This window comes from Geotrypetes seraphini, chromosome 11, assembly GCF_902459505.1.
Source record: "Geotrypetes seraphini chromosome 11, aGeoSer1.1, whole genome shotgun sequence".
Lineage (NCBI taxonomy): Eukaryota > Metazoa > Chordata > Amphibia > Gymnophiona > Dermophiidae > Geotrypetes > Geotrypetes seraphini.
Genome location: NC_047094.1, coordinates 114,406,428 through 114,431,639, shown reverse-complemented (window position 1 = coordinate 114,431,639; position 25,212 = coordinate 114,406,428). Strand labels below are relative to the sequence as shown.

The 25,212-nt window shown below is 43.1% G+C and overlaps 1 protein-coding gene across 2 annotated transcripts in view; it reads left to right on the top strand.

Annotated features, from left to right (window-relative positions):
- ADA (adenosine deaminase) overlaps window positions 1-25,212 on the top strand; it is a 91,942-nt gene that overhangs the window by 8,266 nt on the left and 58,464 nt on the right. The gene's annotated exons all lie outside the window — the stretch shown is intronic.

Below are 25,212 nucleotides of genomic sequence, written 5' to 3'. Positions count from 1 at the left end.
GTGAAGCAATCATTGATTGCTTATCTGTTTGTTGACCCAATTAAACAAAGCTGCAGCCTGGTTATTACCATCAATAAAGTGTCTGTAGTTTATTTATTGTCTACATGTTATGGCTGAGGTCTTATGAACCTTAATAAGCAAGTAAAGTGAGGGGTCATGACGATTAAAGGGGGAGGCCAGGTGTAGGAGGACGACTCCTTGGCCATTCCAGATCCATATATTATCATCTAATTTTTCAGTTATCTTCCGAACTCGGTGATTCATTTGGACTTCTCTTGATCCATGCATGGCCTTTTTGCTGTGTTGCATCTTCTCTGGAACTTGTTTTTTTTTTAAATTTTATTTAGTTTTTAATGCCAACAAAAAGTGCAATACAATTTATATACAAATAATGATAATAACTAAGCACTTATAATCAATCAGTATCTATACAAAAGATAAAAATTCCCTCCCCTATCCATCATTACTATCGATCTTTTCCTTGAGTTATCGGAGAAGAAATTCAAAGATGCACTTTGATGTGGTTCTTTCCCCAATGTTCTCTTTGTTCAGCATTGTTCTTTACCTTTTTGTCTTTTTCTTGATCATTTTTTTTAGTCTTGGGTATTTAGTCTTTGATGTTTTTTTATTGTGCTTTTCAACCCTCCTTTTCAGTTTCAAATCTTTGCAACTTCTGTGTGTGTGTCAGTGTGATTTAGAGTATTTGTATTCTGTTTCTGCTCTGTGATCTCGATTCTCTGATAGCTCTGAATGACACTATATCAAATGCTGAATAAATATGATTGAGCGTTCAGGTGATAGCTTCACTCCTCCATTAACGACATTTGACATTGGATTTATTTTGTGGCTTGATTCCTTTTAGCTTAAATGTGTGTTGTAATTTAGTCAAACGTGTGAATTTAAGATTTGCGTGTAGTAAATAAAGCCATAGTCCTTGATTTCCCGGATCTTAAACTGGGCTGTCATGTAACGGCAAAGGGGAAGACACAGCAGGCAGGCTCTGAAGGAGAGAGAGAACAGACATGCACAGGTTATACTCCCTGTTTTAATGTCCTTTGGCGTGAATTTTGAAAGGAGATCCTGTTTGGCTTCATATCTTTGGCTCAGGACCCGTAATGAGGGGAGGAGGGGAACAGTTGGAACAGATCAGCTGATGATAACAGATATTGTATGGAGAAGAACACCAAAACAGCTTCTGTCAACCATGTAGCTCGTGAAAAAAGCCTCCCTAAACGAATCGGAGATGAATAAATGAGCATTATTCTTTCACCTTGATCCTTGGGGGGGGGGAGGGGGGTAAACAGTTCTGAAATGTTTGTTGCATAGATAAAATAATGACCGATAACTGCAAAAATGTTTTTCCCTACATGAGCCCTTTCTCTCGTGCTATAAAGGAACGTGGAGAGCGGTTTAAGTGCACCCTCTTAAGGATTGGCCGGGTGCTGGCCAATTTTATTTTCTCATGTGAGCAACAAGTTCTAAAACCTAACAATTTTCCAGATTTACAAGTATTTTCTGAGCAACCATGTAAAATCTGTGAGCGACGCTCCTTGAATTTGAGCAATTGCTCGTGTTAGACTCGGAAGTCGGCATGAGTGTCTATGTCCATTATAGTCAGTAGGGAAAGGGAAAGGGGCGGAGCAGAGCTGCAATTGATCCCACAACCTCAGGGTGCTGAAGTAGCAGCTCTAGGCCATCTCGGAACTCTCGCATGCAGTCCTCCCTTAATTTGGTTTAAAATGGTCAGAGTTTCCCCTTTTTTAAAGGGTTAATGTTGCCCACTGATTCACAACAATACAGAGGAGGGGAAACCGATGTCCCAGCCAGCTGTTTCCAGGTTGCCCTTCTCCTAGTTTTTCCATGGCTGCAGTTGGGAAGACTTAACTCATTCCTTTTCCAGGGTTGGGAGCAGTTGGAAAAGAGGACGCTGTTTGGGAGGGAAAAGGATAACGATTACTGGATCAGGGTCCAACTTGAGCAGAAAGCTGATCGCAGCATGTTAGAAACAGCAGGGGGCGGGAGGGCAGAAGGCTGATTCACCTTTTATCGTATTTGCCTCCAGGAGGTTAATTATTGTAGCTTCCAAATATTTAAAAGGAGATAATCGGTTGGTGTTTGGTTTGTGTCCAACACAGATCTTGGGCAAGGAACTTTTAAGGTAACTTGCAGTCTTTTAAAAAGGATTTGAAGACTCGTTTCTTTTCTATGGCCTTTTCAGCTTTCTTGTATTTGGTAGACTGCACCTCTGGGAGAACAACCTATCTATACGTTGGTAGTCTGTATATGTTTTTAGTTAGTTTATGTATTCAGTTTTCAATACCGTTCTCCCAGGGGAGCTCAGAACGTTTACATGAATTTATTCAGGTACTTGAGCATTTGTCCCTGTCTGTCCCAGCAGGCTCACAATCTATCTAATGCACCTGGGGCAAAGGGGAGATTAAGTGACTTGTCCAGGGTCACAGGGAGCAGCATGGGTTTAAACCCACAACCTTAGGGTGCTGAGGCCGTAGTTTTAACCACTGCACCACTCTAGAAATCACAATGTAGTAAAAGTGAGCCAAGTATAGGACAATCAAGCCATTGTGACATCACTGATTGAGGTTGGCTCTTAGGCATTGGTGGAATAAGACATTATGACATCACAATGCCAGCTCTAGTTATCAGATACTGAAACTTTTCACATTATTTATTCAATTTTCTATAGCATTTTCCCAGGGGAGCTCAAAACGGTTTACATGAATTTATTCCGGTACTGTAGTATTTTCCCCTGCCTATCCCGCTGGGCTCACAATCTATCTAATATACCTGGGGCAATGAGGGGATGAAGTGACTTGTCCAGGGTCACAAGCAGCAATGTGTTTGAAACCTAGAACCTCGGGGTGCTGAGGCTGTAGCTCTAACCACTGAACCTTATCATTGTAAACATTTTAATAAACATGCTCATTGAGAGATCCTTATTTATTATATTTAAATACTTTGCACATGCCTGAGATGGTGTCACCTCCACTGTAGCTCACAAATATCTGTCTGCTCATTTTGGATACATGGCTCTTATTTTTCTCTGTTTACTTCTTCTCAGAACAAGTTCAACTGGCCTCTTTTGCAACTGCTGTTATTTCCTCTGGGATGAAGAATACTTTTCTCATGGAAAGTCATGGGAGCCCGTCCATGTAACGTTCCGATTCCTTTGGAACAGAAATGCAAAAAAGTAGAGTTGGAACTGTTTCCTAAAGAGACAGTCCCTCAATATCTGCAGCACATTGAGACGCTTTTATCTGTTGAAAAAGCCACTTGCTTCAGACATCTTCATGCACTAGACCAGGGGTAGGCAATCCCAGTCCTCGAGAGCCGGAGCCAGGTCATCTTTTCAGGATATCCACAATAAATATGCATGAGATCGATTTGCATCTCAAGGAGGCAGTGCATGCAAATTCATCTCGTACATATTCATGGTGGATATCCTAAAAACCTGACCTGCCTATGACTCTCGAGGACCAGAATTACCTACCCCTGCACTAGACCAGTGTCTCTCAAACTGTGTGCCCCAAAGAGATTCCGGGTGTGCCACGAGAAATTCCAGAATTTATTATTTTTTTTTTTTTCAGTTCAAAATTTTTTATTAAGTTTCCAAAAAACACAATACAAAGGATAACAAAAATACAGTAGAAAGTATGTGGTCCATGTACAGAAAACAAATACGGTAAAATCCTGGATCAAACAGTCAAGTAAGTATTGAAAATTATCGGTAGCAAAAATTTCCATATCAAAGGCAGTGCAGCACAAAACATATCAGGTTCCAGCATCATAAGAGATATATAAATATAGTGAGGAGATATAATATCAAGTTAATTATTCAAACAGTATTGGTGTATAGGAGACCAAACATTCTTATACTTTACAAGGGCATTTCTTTTTTCTGCTATCACCTGTTCGTATTTACCTTGTAGGCATAGAGTGTTCCACCATGCATGATATTCTACATTATCTAAGTGTTTCCATCCAAAAAGAACGTTTTGAATTGCCAGCGACAGCATAACTGTGAGGAGGTGACTCTTATACTTATCTAGAGGAGTGGTCAAACCATGAGACATTAGTATGAGAATTCTGAGAGTAAGTGGCTCTGAAATGGCTAAGATTAAACTTATGGTGTCCCACACCTTATTCCAGTAAATGGCGAGATGTTTACAGTTGAAGAGCAAGTGTTCCAAAGAGCCATCATCACTATCACATGACCAGCATTTAGATGAAGAAGATGAGTCTATTTTGTTTGACAGCTGAGGAGTCCAGACAGCACGATGGAGCAGGAAAAATATGGATTGTAACACTGATGCCGATCTGATGGATTTATGAAATGTTAGCCATATAGCATTCCAGTCGATTGCATCAGAAGATAAGTTTAGAGTATGTTGCTATTTGATTTCATTAGACAGAGGCTTCTTAACAGAGGTCGCTTGGATCAACTTGTACCAGACGGAAGCTTTATATTGGAACACTGAGGACTTGTCCAAAAGTCTACTTAAGCTCGGTGTATCTACCAAAGATTGTAGTTCAGGAAGGGCGGCATGTAAACAATGAGTGAGTTGGATCCACGCATAGTACTGGTTTTTGGGTAAGTCCCAAGTATCTGCAAGTTCTTGGAAGGACATCCATCCATTCACACCAATCATGTCCTTGATAGTCTCAATACCTCTCTGTTGCCAAAGAGGCCAAAGAAAAGATTTGGACTGTATCAGAAACCTTTGGTTATGCCAAATCGGTATTAGCAAAGATTTATCCCAGCTATTAGACAATGTGGAATCAAGAACATGTATTGCAGTTTTGTACGACAGGAGAATACGATCTTCTTTATCCAGGCGAGATAGGATATGGCCGGGAAGGAATTTCATGCGAGACGCACCGTATATGGAAGTTTCCAAGTTAATCCAACCTGGTTTATACTGAGTTCTGGTGACAACATGTCCTTGTGTCCAATGACGAATGAGAAAGGCACTGTGATATTTATAAAAATCTGGAAAATTCACCCCTCCCTTCCATCTTCGCCAGTTTGAGTTTTCCAAGAGCAATACGGGGTTGTTTCTTATTCCATATATACTGTGTGAGAATAGATTCTAGGTTCTTGTAAAAGGAACGAGGCAAATATAGCGGTAACATGTTCAAGACATAATTGATTTTGAGTACAATCATCATGCGTATCGACTCCAACCTTCCCCACCAAGAAAGGTTTAGAGGGGACCAAGCAGAAGTTGTATGACGGGCTATCTGTAGTAAGTAATCAGAGTTCAGTTGTAATGTTTCTTCCAAAGTGGGTCCGAAGTAAACTCCCAAGTATTTCATTTTCGTGGTGGACCATTGAACTCCATATGTTTCTACTACTGACTTAACTTCTGGACAATTGAGAGGCATGACCAGCGTTTTATTCATATTTAATTTGTAGCCAGACAGAGCAGAATATTGCATGATTGTTGTGATTAAGTGTGGGAAAGATGGTGGAGTGATATATAAGAGTATGTCATCTGCATATGCCGAGATTTTGGTCTCCGACTCTCCAGATTTGAACCCTTAAATGAGCTTATTAGCATGGATTGTGGCTAGAAGAGGTTCCAATGCAAGATCAAACAGCAGGGGGGATAGAGGGCAACCTTGTCGGGTACCCCGTGTCAGGTAGAAAGCAGAGGACAGCGTTCCGTTTATAAGAGTTCTAGTTGTTGGAGCTGTGTAGAGTATCTTGATCTTCTGGATGAAATCCGCAGAGAAACCATACCATGCTAGTACTTGGAATAGGAAAGCCCATTCCACTCTATCAAAGGCTTTCTCTGCGTCCAGCCCCACCACAATAAGATCTTGATGACGGTTCAGAGATTGTGCGATGATATGTGAAAAGGTTCTCGAGTTATCAGAGGAGTACCTTCCGGTGATGAAACCACTTTGATCTGGCTTGATTAGATTGGTTATGACTCCCTGTAGCCTATTGGATAGAAGCTTGGCATATATCTTCGCGTCAACATTTATGAGAGAAAGAGGTCTGTAATTAGTTATTAAGCGAGGATTTTTGTCAGGTTTCGGGAGGACAATGATATGGGCTTCGGTGAATGAACCATGTACTCGACCTGAGTCAATAACAGAGTGAAGAAATTGTAAGTAATAAGGATTGAGTATGTCTTGGAATTCCTTGTAGAACTCAACCGTTAGACCATCAGGCCCGGGAGCTTTGTGAGGTGCCATTGATTCAATCACCTGTGTGAGTTCAAATACAGTCAAGGGTTCATCAAGTGTTATGTTGTCTTCCTGGGAGAGAGAGGGATGAGGGAGGTCCTCTAGAAACTGTGATGTGTGATCAGTATTATACACTTCGGAATTGGATAACGTCTCGTAGAATGACTTAAAGGCCTGAGAAATGTCCTGATTGGTGGTTAAAGTATTCCCATTATCCAGCTCAATAGCTATGATATTCTTTTTATCGGCTCTTTTCTTCAGGTAAGAGGCTAACAAGTGTCCACACTTATTATTCTCAGCGAAATAAGAGGCTGACTGTTGAAATACCGAGTTAGCAGCTGTTTTACTGAGCATGGAGTTGTAAAGATATCTGGCCTTCGCCAGACTAGTGAGAGTGGGGATGTCCAACGGATCACGTTGATGTTCCTTCTCCAGGTCTTTGATGTTGTTTTCCATCTGAAGGGTGGCTTCCTACTGGGACTTGCTTGTACGCGCTGTGTACGAAATGATAACTCCCCTTATGTAGGCTTTAAAGGCGTCCCAGCAGGTAATCCAGGAAGTTTGATCCGGTGTGTTAAAGGAAAAGTATTCCTCTATAGCCTTGTGTACATCAATTTTGAATTGTGGATCCTGGAGCAAGGAAGAATTAAAGCGCCATTGTCGATGAGGTAGCTGAGACATTCTACAGTTGATTTGGAGTGAGATGGCCGCATGATCTGATACCGAGATAGGTAAAATGTTAACAGAGGTGACTGAGTTGCACAAGGATCTGTCAAGTAGAAAGTAATCAATGCAAGAATATGACATGTGGGGGTTGGAATAAAACGTATAACCCCTATCCGAGCCATGTGTGGTTCTCCAAATATCTACTAGGTGAAGATCCGTGATCATATGATTGAGGGCAAACCACGATTTAGATTTTTTATATCTGAATTGGGATTTCCTATCAATTTCTGGGTTCAAAACCAGATTAAAGTCGCCTCCCAGTAACAAATGAGAATCAGAGTCCTGTAATATTGATGAAGAGATTCCATTAAAGAAATCAGGAGTATCCATGTTTGTGCCATACACATTGAATAGAGTTATCAGCCGTCCACTGTATTCGATCTTGACCTTGACCCATCTGCCTTGCAGGTCATGTGAGGAGGAGATAACATTAAGAGCTTGTTTATTTCGAATTAGAGTCAAGACATCTCTAAAAATTCACAAAATGATCAATAGAAGAGACTAATCATATACCTTTACTGCAGAGTTTCTTAATCTTTTCAAGCCAAGTACCCCTGAAGCCTAACAAATACTAATAGAATACTCTGACCAAACCCGCACAATCTCTGCCTCTGGCTCTACTCCCATAATAGTAATACTAATTGTAATGCAATTTCTCCCATCCATTTTTCATATACACACAATATAATCTTAATAATACATAATGGTAACCACAAAATTAAAAAAACACAGAGTAGAGAGCTGCACGGGAACGGGGACGACGGGAATCCTGGGATTGTGGGTTCAAACCCCGCGCTGCTCCTTGTGGCCCTAGGCAAGTCACTTAATTCTCCATAGCCCCAGGTACGTTAGATAGATTGTGAGCCCACCAGGACAGATAGGGAAAATGCTTGAGTACCTGATTGTAAACCGCTTAGATAACCTATATAGGCGGTATATAAAATCCTAATAAACTTAAACTTAAGACATCCCCCTTTTTCTCAATGGCAGGAGAGTAAAATGCAGGCAAAGCCCACCCAAAGCGAACTTTATCAGAAGCCACGCTATCCAGATGGGTCTCTTGCAGCATAATGATGTCAGGTGTTTGTTGCTCAAGATATAGCAGTATTTTCTTAAGTTTGATCTGATTGTTTAGCCCTTTAGTATTTAGGGAGATACATTTAAGGGACATAGAAAAATTTACCTAGATTAGTAGAAAATTGGATATGAACCAGCTTTAATGAGGCGAAAAGATGAGTTATTGCTATATATCTGCTGCACAACCTAGGAGAAAAAGGCATGTTAGTATACTTCATGACATGAAACAGTTGAGGACCAAAATACCTAAGAAATGACCTAAAGCCATACATTAAAGAACCCATGTGCACTGTGAGAGTGAAAACAGCAGCCATTAAAGTAAAGCACCCATATGAATAAAACAATGTAAAAAAGCATTAACATACATGAGATTCAGCATGGATTATGAAAAATTCTCTTGCATGTAACTGAATATTAAAGAACTATTGCAGACAGCTAGATATCATAATATAGACAAGCTTAGGTGAAATCAGCCCAGTGACAAGCATTTAAACCTGGTGAATGGGAGTGGGTGACTGCAACTCAATAAAGGCAGCTAATTCTTCAGGATTGGTGTAATCCTTAGTTTGGTTGAAGAGAGTTACTCTCATCCTGGCCGGGTAAAGCATTCCAAACTTAGCATTGAGCTGTTTCAATTGCGGGCGGTAGGAAAGCAATTTCTTCCTCCTTGCAGCTGTAGTTTTGCTCAGGTCAGGCAGGAAAAGAATGGTGTCACCCTCATGTTTAATAGGAGCTCTGACTTTGGCACGCTGCATAACATCCAAAACATGCTGGTAGCGGAGGAGCTTGAGGACCACTGGTCTAGGGAAGCGGTCATTTGGGTTTTTTGAAGAAGGAACTCTGTGAGCCCTTTCTATCTCAAAGTCACGAGTGAAGGTTAGGTCCAGTAATTTTGGGATTAAATCCTCCAGGAATTTGACCAGATCGCGGTCATGTGATCCCTCCTTGAGCCCAAGAAGACGGATGTTACAGCGACGTGATCTATTGTTATTATCTTCCAGTTCAGACTCCAGAAAAGCAATTCGTCTGGTTTGTGCTTTCAGCTCAGCCACGTGTTGAGTAGTGGAAAATTCCAGAATTTTAATTGTTAAAAATTCCCTTTATAAGTGTACATTACAATAGATGACATGTAGGTCACGCATGCGAGAGTCTGTTAATGTTATGAGCTTCTCTGTTCATAGGGATGCAACCACCCAGACAAATATCGGTCTTTCATGTGTTTGGTCCTTGAAAATTAACGGCAAATAATTTTATTTTTATTATGTATGCAGCAATATTCTATCTTCAGTAACAAAGCAATCGAGGCTTTGCAAACATTTTGATCTTCTTATCTTCGCAAATTTGTTCCCTTATATTTAAAAAATAAAATCTTTTAAAAACTTTGTATTACAGTCCTCCATCGGTTATTCATGGTCAGCGATTCACAGTCCCGGTCATTCGCAGTATTTTCTGACCGTGAACGACCGGGCAGGAGAGTGCAGCCGGAGAGGCAGGAGAGGGCAGCCGGAGTGCCGGCGAGTGAAGGAAATCACTCGCGGTATGCTCCGACCGCCTCTACCTGCACTAAAGTCGGGCCTCGCCAATCAGGAGCTGCGTGTCAAAGTCGACATGGGCGGCAAGTTGGTGGCTGCTCGTGACAAAGTTTAAAAAGGTACGGGGAAGGAGGGGGTGAGGAGGAGGGGGAGCTGTTTCCCTGAGCAAGACGGTGCCTGGGGTGGACTATCCTCCCCCCCCCCTCCCTTACTATGCCACTGCCTGGAAGCTAGATGCGAGTATGAACTGGATAGTACAAAAAGCAGGAGAGGGCAGCTGGAGTGCCGGCAGGTGAAGAAAATCACTCGCAGTCTGCTCCGACCGCCTCTTCCTGTAGTCAAGTTGGGCTACACCAGGGGTCTCAAAGTCCCTCCTTGAGGGCCGCAATCCAGTCGGGTTTTCAGGATTTCCGCAATGAATATGCATGAGATCTATGTGCATGCACTGTTTTCAATGCATATTCATTGGGGAAATCCTGAAAACCTGACTGGATTGCGGCCCTCAAGGAGGGACTTTGAGATCCCTGGGCTACACCAATCGGGAACTGTTTTGACACGCAGCTCCTGATTGGCGTAGCCCGACTTGACTACAGGAAGAGGCGGTCGGAGCAGACTGCGAATGAATGAGTCCGCGATTCGCAAACTGTGAATTCGCGGGGGAACACTGTACTGTTTAATACTCAATGATTTGGGTCTAGAGAGCCTTTAGCTGACCCGTATAGAAATGATGGCAAGAGTGTTCTTAAGAAAACAGACATGACCTCAGTGTAATCTGACCCACTGTCATCCTGGTCTGAAATGCGCAAATAATTCCTTTCATGCTTCCCGCAGACCAGTGCAGCTGGGCCACGCAGACTAGCTTTCCTGCTGGAACCTTGGAAAAGCTCTTGCAAATCAGTCTGGCAGATTGAGCAACATGGCTGTATCCTCTAGTGGATTCACTACTTTTCACTTTGATTTGGAAAGCGTGCAAACACACATTGCTGACCATAAAAAAAAAGCACCTTTTAACATTCTAAGAGTTCTTTCCTGTCTGCACGACATTATCATTTAGTGGTGGTTATAACTTTTGTATATCGGTGTCATGAATGCTGGTGCTAGACTTGTCTCCTTTTTAACAAATAATATAAAACAAATTCTATTATAAGACCAAAGGGATTGAACCACTTGAATAAACAAAACACTAATTCAAGCACTGCAATGTTTGTAATAAAACTCTTCAACTCCTCACATCAGCCCAGGATATATCCTGCTATTACTACTAATATCCATTAAGTCATGTCCAACCCTTGGTTACTCTGTAGGCCGTCCTCACCATGCTTCCCTGTTTTTCACAGCTTCTTTTAATAGCTTGATTTGTTCCCGTGTCATTCTTGATGGTAGAGAATGACATGGTGGTTGTTACCTGTGGTTAGCCAACCGAAATGGGGAAGAGAAAAGAAGTGGTTGCCACGGGTACGGGGAGAAGGCCATTCACCACCCTGTGGAGCGGTGAATGGCCTTGTCTCAGCAGTGAAGGGAGGGAACGTATGTGGTCACCGATCACGCTCTGTTCCTCCATACTTATAGCTGCCGCCCAAGTATCTCCCTCCATCCTGATCGCCGCCACCCAAGCATCTCCCTCCCTCCATCCTGATCGCTGCCACCTGAGCATCTCCCTTCCTGCCTTACCTTCGCAGCAGGGAATTTCTCTAAATGTGCTTCTTACCAGAAGCTGGAGCATTGAAATCACATGTTGCATCAGAGAAGATCTTTCCTGCAGCCCCACACGATTTCAACACTCTGGCTGCTGGTAGGAAACATATTTAGAAATTGCCTGCCGCAAAATTAAGGGGCAGGGAGGGAGAAAGGGAAGAAAGGTGAGGTGGAGAAAAATAGACGCTGAAGGGACCTGGGGAAGGTGGGGTGGAGGAAGTGGGGAGAAGATGCTGGGAAATGGTGAAGAGAGAGTGGGGAGAAGGCACTGGGATATGGGGAAGAGAGAGTGGAGAGAAGACGCTGGGAAATGGGGAAGAGAGAGTGGAGAGAAGACGCTGGGAAATGGGGAAGAGAGAGTGGATTGAAGATGCTGAAGAAAAGTGGGGAATAGAGAGTGGGGAGAAGAAGCTGAAGGGAAATGGGGAAGAGAGAGTGGGGAGAAGATGCTGAAGGGAAATGGGGAAGAGAGAGTGGCGAGAAGATGCTTGGAAATGGGGAAGAGAGAGTGGGGAGAAGATGCTGAAGGGAAATGGGGATGATAGAGTGGGGAGAAGACGCTGGAAGAGAAGAAGATAGAGATGCCGGACTATGGGGGAGTGGAGGGAAGAAGATGGGTGCCAGACCAATTGGGGGGGGGAGGGTGAAGGGAGAGGCACAGTAACAGATGGAAGATGCAGAGAGACAGCAGACAATGGATGGAAGGAATTGAATGAATATTTATTTATTTATTTATTTAGCTTTAGGATAAAGTAGTATGTTAGTTGTGTTGATAAAAATGTATAAACAAAGCTCTGCCAGCTGAACATCTGTTTCTCCAGTTCAGCAGCCAGAACTTTGATTTATAAGGAAGGAATAAGCTAAATATTGCAGTACTGAGGCTTGTATGGATGCTGCAGGGATGGGGCGGTGAAGGGGACAGATTTTTTCCCCGTGTCATTCTCTACTTGATGGTGTCCAGCCAATGGGTCTTTGGTCTCTCCTGCTTCCTTTTTACCACTGACCATTCCGAGTAGCATCTCCGTTTTTAGTGAATTCGCCCTCATCACATGCCCAAAATAGGTCAGTTTCTGTCTGGTAATCTTGCCTTCCAGGGACAGCTCTGGGTTTATATGATCAAGAGCATCTTTGTTGCTTCATTTGCAAATAAATGAGCATGCAACGGCGTGGTATAAGTGGCAGAAAATAAACTAAGGGCTAGATTCCCGACCCCTTTGTGACCTGGACCCGATTCACTAACCTGCCTCCCAATCTGATTCTGGTCCGTGCATGCAAATGAGGGGCAGGACATCGAAAACTAGGGAAGGCAGTGATTCACACAAAAAAATAAGGAGCTCCGACTGGGCTGGCCGATCACAAAAGAAGCGACTGGTGAGGACCAGTCGCTCACGTCCTTGCCAACTGTTCTGCAGCCCTGAAATCACTTCACATATCGCCCTGCTCGCTGCCTCTCTGCTCTGCAGCAATGAAATCTACTTTCCCCCCAAAGCAACCGCCAAGCACAGTGGACAACACTACCCGTGGGATGCCGCCTGCTCCCATGTATAGGAAGTAAGATCACTGGGTGACGAGCATGGCTGGAAATAGCAGCCGGGAAAGGGGGGGGACACGTTTGATTCCCAAAAATCCACACATCCAGGTGTCATCAGCACTCTCTGCACAACATCCCCAACTCTGGCCAGCCTGGAAAGCATGAGCTCTAGCCCAGAAAATGTAGCGGATGCTCAGTAGAGGGTTTTAACTCGCGGGTTTAAAGCAGTGCAGCCCCGCTTTAAATCTGCGGGTTAAAACCGGGCTCGCACTGAAGTCGGGGCAGTGAGGAGAGTTCCAGTTTAAATACAAAAGTTGCTACGGAAGCAAGCGCATGCGCAGACCATCTACAAGCAAAGAAGATGGCCTGCGCATGTGTCAGGATCGCTTTTCTGCAATCCGCGTGGTCGGTTGGGGACGTGTCTCCGATCGGCCTAATTAGCATAAGGACGTGTCGTGAATAGAGAGCCCGGAAAGGTAAGGTGGGCTTAGTGAATCTAGCCCTAAGAGAAGCTACTGAATTGAGAATGAAATGTCTCTAACAAGATAAGTCCAGCTTCCTTATACTGCCACATAATGAAGTTATCAGCTAAAAACATCTGAAGATAGAGTTGCTGTTTCTGGCCAAAGCAGTTTGTGAGGCATATGCAACACCTTCAGATGTAATTGGAGTGTGCGTGATTAGTTGTACCACTGGAAAAATTTGTGATTTTTTTTTTTTTTTTTTATTCATTCATTCTCTCTCTCTCTGTCTCACGGACTCTCTCTCTCTCTGTCTCACGGACTCTCTCTCTCTCTGTCTCACGGACTCTCTCTCTCTCTCTCTCTCTCTCTCTGTCTCTCTCACGGACTTGGGACTCTCTCAGACTCTCTCTGTCTCTCTCTCTCTGTCTTACGGACTCTCTCTCTCTCTGTCTCACGGACTCTCTGTCTTAAGGACTCTCTCACGGACTCTCTCTCTCTCTGTCTCACGGACTTTGACTCTCTCAGACTCTCTCTGTCTCACGGACTCGGACTCTCTCTGTCTCACGGACTCGGACTCTCTCTGTCTCACGGACTTTGACTCTCTCAGACTCTCTCTGTCTCACGGACTCGGACTCTCTCTCTCTCTCTGACTCTCTCTGTCTCACGGACTCGGACTCTCTCTGTCTCTTTCTCTCTGTCTCACGGACTCGGACTCTCTCTGTTTCACGGACTCTCTCTCCTCTCTCTCTCTCTCTGTCTCTCATGGACTTGGACTCTCTCAGATTCTCTCTTTCTCTCTGTCTCACGGACTTGGACTCTCTCTCTCTTGGACTCTCTCTGACTCTCTCTGTCTCACGGATTCGGACTCTCTCTGTCTCACAGACTCTCTGTCTTACGGACTCTCTCTCTCTCTCTCTTTCTCTCTGTCTCTCTCTCATGGACTTGGACTCTCTCTGTCTCACGGACTCGGACTCTCTCTGTCTGTCTCACGGACTCTCCGGATCAGCCTTTGGAGGGTTACTTCATAAGAATATTTGAAAATAAGACATTCAATCGTAGTTAAAAGTTGAGTATGATTAACTGTGTATAAGAGTTTTGTGCTGGAATTACAGTAAAGATAGTAAGTGGGAATAGAAATCCATTCTGCATAACACTGTCTCTGAAATGAGAAGAGTTAGAACATGTTAAAGTATAGTACTTGTTTATTCAGATCACACTTTCTTCTGGAAACTTGCTGTATGTTATTTATATAATAACAGCTAGGGATTTGGAAGTCTGGAAGTGAGAGGTTTGCCAAAATACATGTTTGCTATATCTCATATGTTCAGTCACTTGCTTCACTAAATCACTGAGCTCTTGGCCCACTGAGCTGCCAGTGACATCAGCTCTGGATAATGAAAATCTTTGAGCCCTCAGGGTATTGTGTATTCAGCTGGGGGGGAACCTTTTCCCCAACAACAAAACAGCTCAAATACACGGTACCGCCATGTAAATTTCTGCACCAAAGAAAAATGTTGGTTTATATGTAATGGTGTCATAAATCCAAAAGCAACAGATCCGCCAGTTAGGAAAAGCAGTTTTCCAAAAAGAAAGGGGGGGGAGGGTGGCCTGAAGAGGTCCCCAAAAAATGTAAACAATAAACTAAACTAAACCTTAAGCTTATATACCGCATCTTCTCTATAGAGAGATAGCTCGGCACGGTTTACAAGAGTTTTAAGGAAAATATAATAAGAATTAGTGATTATATAGAGTTTACATTTTTGAAAATATCCACGTTTTCAGATGTTTTCAAAATAATTGGAAAGAGCCCAAGTTACGCAGCTGGACAGGAAAATTATTCCAGAGCTCAGCGATTTTAAAGTAAAGAGATTTCTCTAATTTTCCAATATAGATAACGCCTATTAACGAGGGGAAAGATATAGGGCTCCTTTTATGAAGCCGTGTTAGCGGGTTTAGCGCACGCGACTTTTAATCATGCGCTAACCCCTGTACTAGCCAAAAAACTACCACCTGCTCAAGAGGAGTGCGGCCGGCGGTTTAGCGCGTGCTATTACACACATTAAACTGCTAATGCACCTTCGTATAAGGAGCCCATAATTTAAGCTTTTGGATAGATTTGGTTAAGAGAACTCTGTGTCCACCACAAAGCTAAGACTCAACATTGGTCTGTGTTTTGACACTTAGAAGCCTTCATGAGGAATCCTAATCTTATGGTAAATGCTCAGTCAGAAGTGGCGTTAGGCCAGGAGTAGGGAACTCTTGTTCTCGAGAGCCATATTCCAGTTGGGTTTTCAGGATTTCCCCAATGAATATGCATTGAAAGCAGTGCATGCAAATAGATCTCATGCATATTCATTGGGGAAATCCTGAAAACCTGACTGGAATAAGGCTCTTGAGGACCGGAGTTCCCTACCCCTGTGTTAGGCGTTCCGAAGTGCTTACATACCTGCAAATCACACAAAGATGGATACCGGAAATGTAGGCCTAGAAAACCCTGGCTTACATTTCTGGCATCTATCTTTCCCCACTGGCACGATTCTGTAAATAGCACTGATCTGTGATCGGCAGCCACTTTTAGAATCCGGGCGTTTATGATATCTTACAGTCTCTTTTACAAAGCCGCGCTAGCGGCTGCGCTGCGCTACACTGCGCTACCGGCCTCAAAGCCCATAGAGATTTAAAGGGCTTCCGGGCTGTTGCAGTGCGGCTTTGTAAAAGATGCCGTTAGTTTAAAACTATTTCTATTTCATTATTGTATTATTAATGAAATATGCTTAATCCACCTTCCCAAGAGATCCATAGATACCATGTTAAACATGGCCAACATTTTTTATGTACCAAGATAGCAACTTCAGCTTTTTTTACCCTACAGCAGGAGCATAAAAACACTGTTTGACCCAATCCCCTTCTAATTTTCTTGATTCTACTGCAGATAAATGAGCCCCCTGTCTTTTCAGAAAAGAGAATGTTTTCTTCCTCTTAATAGGGTGATTGAGACCATTGACATTTAATGAATATATTTAATGAATATATTGGAGGTTAAAATGTACAGCATCAGCATCTATGAGACAAACATGGTTATTTATATTGCGTAGAATTTTTTGGACCCCAGTTCGATTACAAAAATTGCATAATTCTAAATCTAATAGATACTGGCATTGTCATATTGATATAGGGACTTTGGATCACCTGATATATTTTTGTCCATTGATACTTACTCAATTTGAGGACAAATAAATCTCATTCTTGAGTCATCTATTCCCTTAACCTGTAATTTTTGGTACATTGCTACATGTTAAGCCTACTTTAGATAAGTATAAAAGTCGTCTTTTCCTGATCATGATGGGAATAGCTGTTCAACTGATCACACATAATTGGAAGAATCATGACAGGATTAATTACACTTTTTGGTGGGTAAATGTGTGTACCACATATAAGTATGAAAAAATGAAGGTGGAACGTTTGAGGACTAGTAAGTCCTGTAATGATGTATGGAGTCCATTGACTACTTTTGTTGCATTACAGTAAGGGTCATGTTTCTTTCTTTTTCATTACATTTCCTTACACATCCAGAGAGGGTGGGTGGGGGGAGGGAAATGTACTTTCAGGAGTTAAATTATTAAATTATAATATTGTAATCACATATGTATTATTGTATTAATCGAGATGAGGATGGGAGAAAATAACAGTTTAATGTAATAATTGTATAGTTAGTGTGTGTTATGCAATATTTCTGATTTATCAATTGTATTGCACTATCAAAGTTTGAAAATCAATAAAAGATTAAAAAAAAAAAGAAATATGCATTTTCTTTTCAAGCATTGCTTTTGCTTGTTGTTTTTCATATAATTATAAATAAATAATTTTAAAAAAAATAGTGCACCGTAAAACTGAAATTTTAAACAATGTCCCATCCCCATATAAAATACGAAACCATTTGCCATGCTGTGGAGTGCACTACTTATATATGAATACTGACATAGCAGTAAAATGTATAACAATTTTTTTTTATCATGCATCAGCTCCTTTTTCCAGTGCTTCAGCTAAAACAATAGACAAAGGGTCTAATTTACTGAATACTTCCCCATAGCTATAGAAACAGGAAAACTGCTTTTAGTAAACCAGGCCTAAACCGGTTTTGTAGCAATTCATAGCACTGATATAATCTCATAAAACATATTTGTATGGTACTGCATTAAGCCTTAGCCCACTTGATGAGCAGAGTATTTAAACTGAACCAAAAATACTAATTATATGCAGGACATCTCCGCCAAACCCTGTGACACTAGTAGAATCAGCTGATGATTTTACTATGTAACCATTTTTTTTATTGTTGTTTGTTTCTGGGTAATAAGTGTTCTTTGTGAATTGCCTATGCCACAAAAGTTTAGAAAGTGGCTATCATCCCCATCAAACTTTGCTTTTGTGACCAGGACATTGATATTTTGAAATGCTACCATTTTTTTGCAGAATATTCCAGATTGATTCCAAGCTGAGTAAACTTAGGGGCTCTTTTACTAAGATGCAAAGATCCAGCAGATGCATTTTGCTATGTATGCGGCCAATTTATCAAGGCAAGAAGAATAAAGTACTCCATAGATGCATCTGCTAAGATGTGCAAGGCATACTTTGGAATGCATGTTGAGAGTCAAGACAAACCTTGGGCACCTCACTTAACATTTAAACACTGCTAAAAACTCTGAAAGGTAAGACAACTTTGTTTCTCACTGGGATGGTGGAATTTTCTGCTACAAAATTTCTTAGAATGTTTAATTTTTAAAATATTTTTTAATTTTTTGAAATATGTTGCGAGAATGTCGTACACTTTAGGCATATAGGTGAAAGAAATTTATAGTTTTCATTAGTACAGTTTCAATTTGTTCTTTTACAGGATGGTACAGAAAGGGGAAAAGAGAAACATTAAATTTGCCATCCCAAGAATTTGGTGGGAACCCACTGACTTCTCAAGCAACTGCTACTTCTGCATGGTGGACCCTTCCAAATGTTGAACTGGCAAACATGCGTCTACAATCACATATCCACACATTCCTTCATCTATCATCCCAATACCACATTGCCCTGAGCTCCCCATACCCACTCCCTCAAAGAGAGAGCAGCAAGCTAGAGAATGAGGGAGATATTGTAGATCCAGTTTACAATATCAGTAGTGCAGTGAATGAGAGAAATTCATACCATCTAAACCAAAAAAGAACTCAACAACTTGATCAGAGATCTTGGTCTCGCCAAGTTCAATGCCCTGCTTTTGCCGTATAGACTTAAGCAGCCACGAGTTGGTAGCAGGCAGCAGCAGCGACCGAAGACAGAGAAGAAGAGGTAGGAGGAAGCAACAGGGAAGGAACCGGAGGGATAGCGGCGGCGAGGAGCGGGCAGCGGCAATAGTGAGCTCCGCCCACCCGCACCGCATCACCAGCGTCGTCAGCGCCTGGACTCCCCCTTAAAAGGGGGGGAGCCAATGGCGTGCAGCTGTCGGCGCACGGCGAAGGCGAGCAGCAAAGGTGCTCGCCTTAGCGTGAGCACCTTTGCGAAGAGCCTTAAGTAGAGCCGGTCCACTACACCCAAGAACACAAGGAGAGACAGCACGGTAAAGGAGTAGCAGGCGCAAAGGAGGAAACCACATACAGGCAAGTGAAGCAAAAGGACAGAAGGCACTGAAGACAAGGAACAGTTAGATCCAAGGGGATCGCACCCACACAAGAACAAAGAGAAGTGGCAGGCTCAGAGGGTACAGAAGAAAAGCAGCAGGAACAGAAGACAGGAAATGGGTAGGCCTAGGAGGCAGGCCCAAGAGGTAGCATACACGAACCTCAGCAAAAAGGGCAGCGACAGAGAGAGCACACACAAGCGAAAAGAGAACACACACAAGCAGAGAGAGCTCACATAAGCAGAACGGCAACGGTAGAGGATTAAGAAAAGGCAAACTCAAGCAAAAGGTTCTGGCAGGCACAGAGGGCTAGGAGGAGAAGGACAACACGCAGGCACAAGCGGAAGGAAGCAGAAGACGAAGGAGACCAGGAAGAGCCAGGAACAGGAGTGAGCGCACAAGCAAAGAGTACAGGAACTTTTAGAAGGTGGCCAAGTATGGAAGCTGTAGGAGCTCAGAGGTTGAGCTTCCCAGTGTACTGCACGGACTGCCACATGTATGACTATCTCCCCTCGGGGAGACAGTCGTATGTGTGCGGACGATGTCAGGAACTGAAGAGCTTAAAGAGTGAAGTCAGTCATCTGAAGCACAGGATCCAGGAACTGGAGGGACTCTACATCTCAGAAGACCCATTCCAGCCAGACGATTACCCTATGAGAGAGAGGCACATCGAGGAACAAGTCAGGGAACTTGAGAAGTTCATCGAGGACGCCTACAGGAGAGTGGAAGAGCAAGAACATGAGCAGCACAGGAACAGGGAGGATTCACTGAACGGAGGACATGAACCATCTGACACCAAGGCAGTAGGATCCCAGGGAGGAAACTCACGGGAGGAAAAGGCAAGATCTTACCAGCACCTTGATGAAGAAGAAACAAGAACCACCGAGGACACTGATCTGCGACCACAGCGGAGACTGAAAAAAGGGAAATCTGCAATCCTGGTGGGAGACTCGATCCTAAGATAGGTGGACAGCCACATAGCAGGAGGTTAGAGAGGTGACCTGTTTCCCAGGAGCAAGAACCAAGGACATCATCGACAGAATTGAAAGGATCCTGGAAGGAGCAGAGACGGAAGAGACGGCAGTGATAGACCACGTCGGGACAAATGATGTCGCCAGGAGAGACTACAGCAGGAAGGCACTTACCGAACAGTTCAAGATTTTGGGAAGGAAGCTGAAGATGAGGACTCAGAGGATAGCATTCTCTGAGATTCTACCAGTACCAAGGGTAATGTGAAGAGACAGACGGAACTACAATCAATAAATGCGTGGATGAGGAGATGGTGTGAAGAAGAGGGTTTTCACTTCGTGAGGAACTGGACAACGTTCTGGGGCAAGAACAAGCTCTTCAGGAAAGATGGACTACACCTGAGCACAGCGGGAACTAGACTACTAGCAAACAACGTCAGGAGAGGAATAGAGCAGGCTTTAAACTGAGAGGAAGGGGAAAGCCGACAGTCGACCAGGTTTTGATGATTCGGAAGACATTATCCCAAAAGGATACTGAGTGGGGGAAGTGCTGGGAAGACACCAAAAACACTAAACAGGCAACGAAAAACCAACGGAGCCAGATGAATCAAGAGGGGGATAGGAGTCTACTACATGGGGAAGACAAAAAGGAAGGGGAAGGGGAATGAACATAAAGAGGAAAAGTAACACGTACCACAAGGGGAAGACAGGAGAGACAATAAACAAGTCTGCAGAAGGAGAAGGGGATGGAAACAATAATGAATCACAAGGGAAAATAACAAGAAAACAAAAATATCGAGACTTAAATTGCATGTACACTATCGCAAGAAGCCTGAAGAACAAAATGGAACTAGAAATCATGGCCAAAGATGAGAACCTAGACATCATAGCAATCACGGAAACATGGTGGAATGATGAAAACAAATGGGACACAGTACTGCTTGGGTACAAGCTCTACTGAAGAGACAGGACACATCAGAAAGGAGGAGGAGTAGCACTCTACGTAAGGGACAGCATTCAATCGACCGGAGTGGACGCAGCAATGACAAATGACCAACTGGAATCAACATGGGTTAAAATACCAGGAAGAAGTGGAACCGAGATAAAGATGGGACTGTATTACCGCCCACCTGGGCAAACAGAAGCAAAGGATGAAGAACTGAGAGCTGAGTTGAGGCGAGAATGTAAAAACGCAAACACCATAGTTATGGGAGATTTCAACTATCCTGGGATAGACTGGAGCCATGGAGTTTCAAAGTGTTCAAAGGAATCAGAGTTCCTAGAGGCTGTAAGGGACTGCTACTTGGAACAGCTTGTCAAGGAACCAATGAGAGGGACAGCTATTCTGGATTTAATCACCAATGGGCTGAGAGGACCTGCCCAAGAAGTGGAAGTAGTGGGACCATTAGGAAACAGCGATCACAACATGATCCAATTCAAAGTGGAAATAGGTATGCCACAGGGAAGAAGAACCATTGCAACAACGTTCAATTTCAGGAAAGGAAACTGATGCCATGAGACAAATGGTAAAGAGAAAACTCAGGGACAGTTCCAGAAAGGCACAGACGGTGGAGCAAGCCTGGACCTTAATCAAGGACACGGTAAATGAAGCACAAAACCGGTATATACCCGGATTTAGAAAGGGTGCAGAAAGAATCGAGCAAAAGACCCAGCATGGTTAACCAATGAAGTTAAGAAGGTGATAGGAGACAAGAAAAAATCTTTCAGGACGTGGAAAAAGGATAAAACCGAGGAAAATTGGAAAGAGCACAGGAAGCATCAAAAAGAATGTCACCGCGTGGTCCGAACAGCAAAAAAAGAGTATGAAGAGAGACTTGCCAAGGAGGCACGGAATTTTAAACCATTCTTTCGATACGTGAAAGGAAAACAACCGGCGAGGGAGGAGGTGGGACCCCTGGATGAGGGAGACAGGAAGGGAGTGATAGTGAAGGAAAAGGAGGTGGCAGACAGATTAATTACATTCTTCTCGTCGGTCTTCACAAAAGAGGACACATCGAACGTGCCAGAACCGGAAAAATTCTTCAAGGGGGATCAAGAGGAAAAATTATTGTGCATGGAGGTAAGCCTTGAAGACGTACTCAAACAGATAGATAGGCTAAAAACTGACAAATCTCCGGGCCCAGACGGAATCCACCCGAGAATACTAAAGGAGCTTAGAGACAAAATAGCGGAGTTACTACAGCAGATTTGCAACCTATCCTTGAAAACCGGGGTAATCCCGGAAGACTGGAGGATAGCGAATGTTAAACCTATCTTCAAGAAAGGATCCAGAGGCGACCCAGGGAATTCTAGACCAGTAAGCTTAACCTCAGTTCTGGGGAAGATGGCCGAATCATTAATCAAGAACAGTATCAATGAGCATATAGAAAGAAATAAGCTGATGAGAGCAAGCCAGCATGGTTTCTGTAATGGAAGATCATGCCAAACGAACCTACTGCACTTCTTTGAGGGGATAAGTGAACAATTGGACAAAGGTGACCCCATAGACATAGTATACCTGGACTTCCAGAAAACTTTCGACAAGGTACCTCACGAGCGCCTACTAAGGAAACTGTGGAACCACGGGGTAGAAGGGGACATACACAGATGGATCAGAAACTGGCTGGCGGACAGGAAACAGAGGGTAGGAATAAAGGGACACTATTCTGACTGGAAAGGAGTCACGAGTGGCGTCCCGCAAGGGTCAGTGCTGGGACTACTACTGTTCAATATAGTCATTAATGACCTGGAAACAGGGACGAAGTGTGAAGTTATAAAATTTGCGGATGACACAAAACTCTCCGGTACGGTTAGATCTGTTGAGGAATGTAAAGAACTTCAAAGGGACCTGAACAAACTGAGTGAGTGGGCAAATAAATGGCAGATGAGCTTCAATGTAGAGAAATATAAAGTCATGCACATAGGGAAAGGAAACCCGATGTACAACTACACAATGGGGGGGACGATATTGGGGGAAGGCAACCTAGAAAAAGACTTGGGGGTTTTGGTGGATAAAACAATGAAACCAGCGGCACAATGCGCAGCGGCCTCAAAAAAGGCGAACAGAATGTTGGGCTTTATCAAAAAAGGTATCACTACCAGAACCAAGGAGGTTATCCTCCTGCTGTATAGGGCGATGGTGCGACCGCATCTGGAGTACTGCGTTCAATACTGGTCGCCGTACCTTAAGAAGGACATGGCGATACTCGAGAGGGTCCAGAGAAGAGCAACAAAAATGCTGAGAGGCTGGAGAAGCTGGGGCTGTTTTCCCTTGAAAAGCGGAGACTTAGAGGGGATATGATAGAAACTTACAAGATTATGAAGGGTATAGAGAAGGTAGAGAGGGACAGATTCTTCAGACTGGCAGGGGCAATAAAAACTAGAGGGCACTTTAAAAAATTGAAGGGAGACAGATTCAGAACAAATGCTAGGAAGTTCTTCTTCACTCAGAGGGTTGTGGACACCTGGAACTCGCTTCCAGAAGAGGTGGTATAGTAGAGTACGATTTTGGGTTTCAAAATGGGATTGGACGAGTTCTTGAAGGAAAAGGGGATTGAAGAGTATAATTAGAGGGATACTATACAGGCAAAATGTCTTAAATAATAGATAACTTACAGGTCATTGACCTGGGGGGCTGCCGCGGGAGCGGACTGCTGGGCATGATGGACCTGTGGTCTGACTCAGAGGCGATGTTTATGTTCTTATGTTCTTATGTTGGAAGAAATTGTGCAAGTCACAGACCAGAGGAAGTGTCGCCAAGTTTTTTTTTTTTCCGCCTTCTTCACCCATCAAGATAGACTCTGCTTCTGCCACAATGTGACCACTCTGTTTGAGGCAATTGGAATCGCCTGTAACTTGAAAGAGTAGAATCTCTTCATTGACAGCTCATCCAGGAGCATCAAAGACGTCTCTTCCACTGGCTTACTTGGTGCACTTTAAAGAGGATTACAACAGCATCAAGACTTTACTAGGTGCCTTGAAGTATGTATGACGAGTTTGGCTAGGAGTAAATCGGAGACTTCAAAATGGTGGCATTCCTAATGGGTCTCCAAAGTAGTTTTACTCAATTTCTTTGTTATCTCTGATTTTGGGACAGCAGGGTCACAAATTCGCGCTATCAAAGGCGGGACCGAGTTCTCTGTGGTGAGAAACTACATCATATGGAAACTACTGGTAGATCCTCAGAAGGTTCTGATGCCACCACTGCATATTAAATTGGACCTAATGAAACAATTTGTCAGAGCTCTAGATAAGAAGTCTGCAGCCTTCAAGTACCTTGAAGACATCTTTCCTAATCTGTTGAGGCAAACGTCAAAGCTAGTGCCTTCCATCAGACCACATATAAAGAAGATCCTGAAGTGCAATGAATTTCCCAATTTCTTCGTTTACATAGGATATGTTAGTCAATTGATGATTTTAAAACACAATCTAAAGAAATGAAGGAGAGGTTTTACCAACGAGGCTATCCGAGAGGAATTATACATCAAGCCTATACCAGGGCTAAATTCGCACAACGTGAGCTACTTTTGACATATCAGCAGGACAAGGAAGACATTGGACTAATTTTTGTTCAAAAATTTACTCCTCTTTCCTCCAAAATTAATAAAGTGATTCTTAAACATTGGCATGTAGCCAGACTGGCTGTTCCGGAGTGTCCTGAAAAACCTATATTTTCTTACAAACGCACTAGAAATATTGAAGAATTGGTCAAGCACAAGCCGCCACTGGAGCATAATAGGGGAACCCATTCCGGATGTGGTAGGTGTCAGTGGTGCCACCTTACTATGCCTGGCCAATGCTGGATTCACCCGGACACTGGGAATAAATATTATAGTTAGGGTTCCACTAACTGTGACTCTACTGGGATTATATACTTGATCCAATGCCCCTGCAATAAAATCTATATTGGCTGTACAATGCGCTCTATTAAAATTAGGTTAAATGAGCACAAATATAGGGTGCGTACAGAACGGGATACAGTCCCTTTAGTCAGACATTGGCAACTCATGAGTCATGAATGGTCAGATATTAAATGGAGAATCATTGATCCAGTCACAGTGGGGTGGGAGGGTGGTAATATTCAAAAAGCTCTAGCATATAAAGAACAGAAATGGATATATAAACTTAAGTCCCTGGCTCCTATAGGACTTAATGAAGAAATAGAATGGCTATCTATCTTATGAGTGCCGGTTGGTTGATGTCCGGCTGAACCTTGCACAGGTGTTTGATGATGTCACACGTCTCACGTTTGACGGCTGACGTCATCTTACGCCAGGCGATGCTGTATTTAACAAGCTGTAATTGCAAACTGCGGCCATGTTTTGATCCCGAACTAGCTCCTATA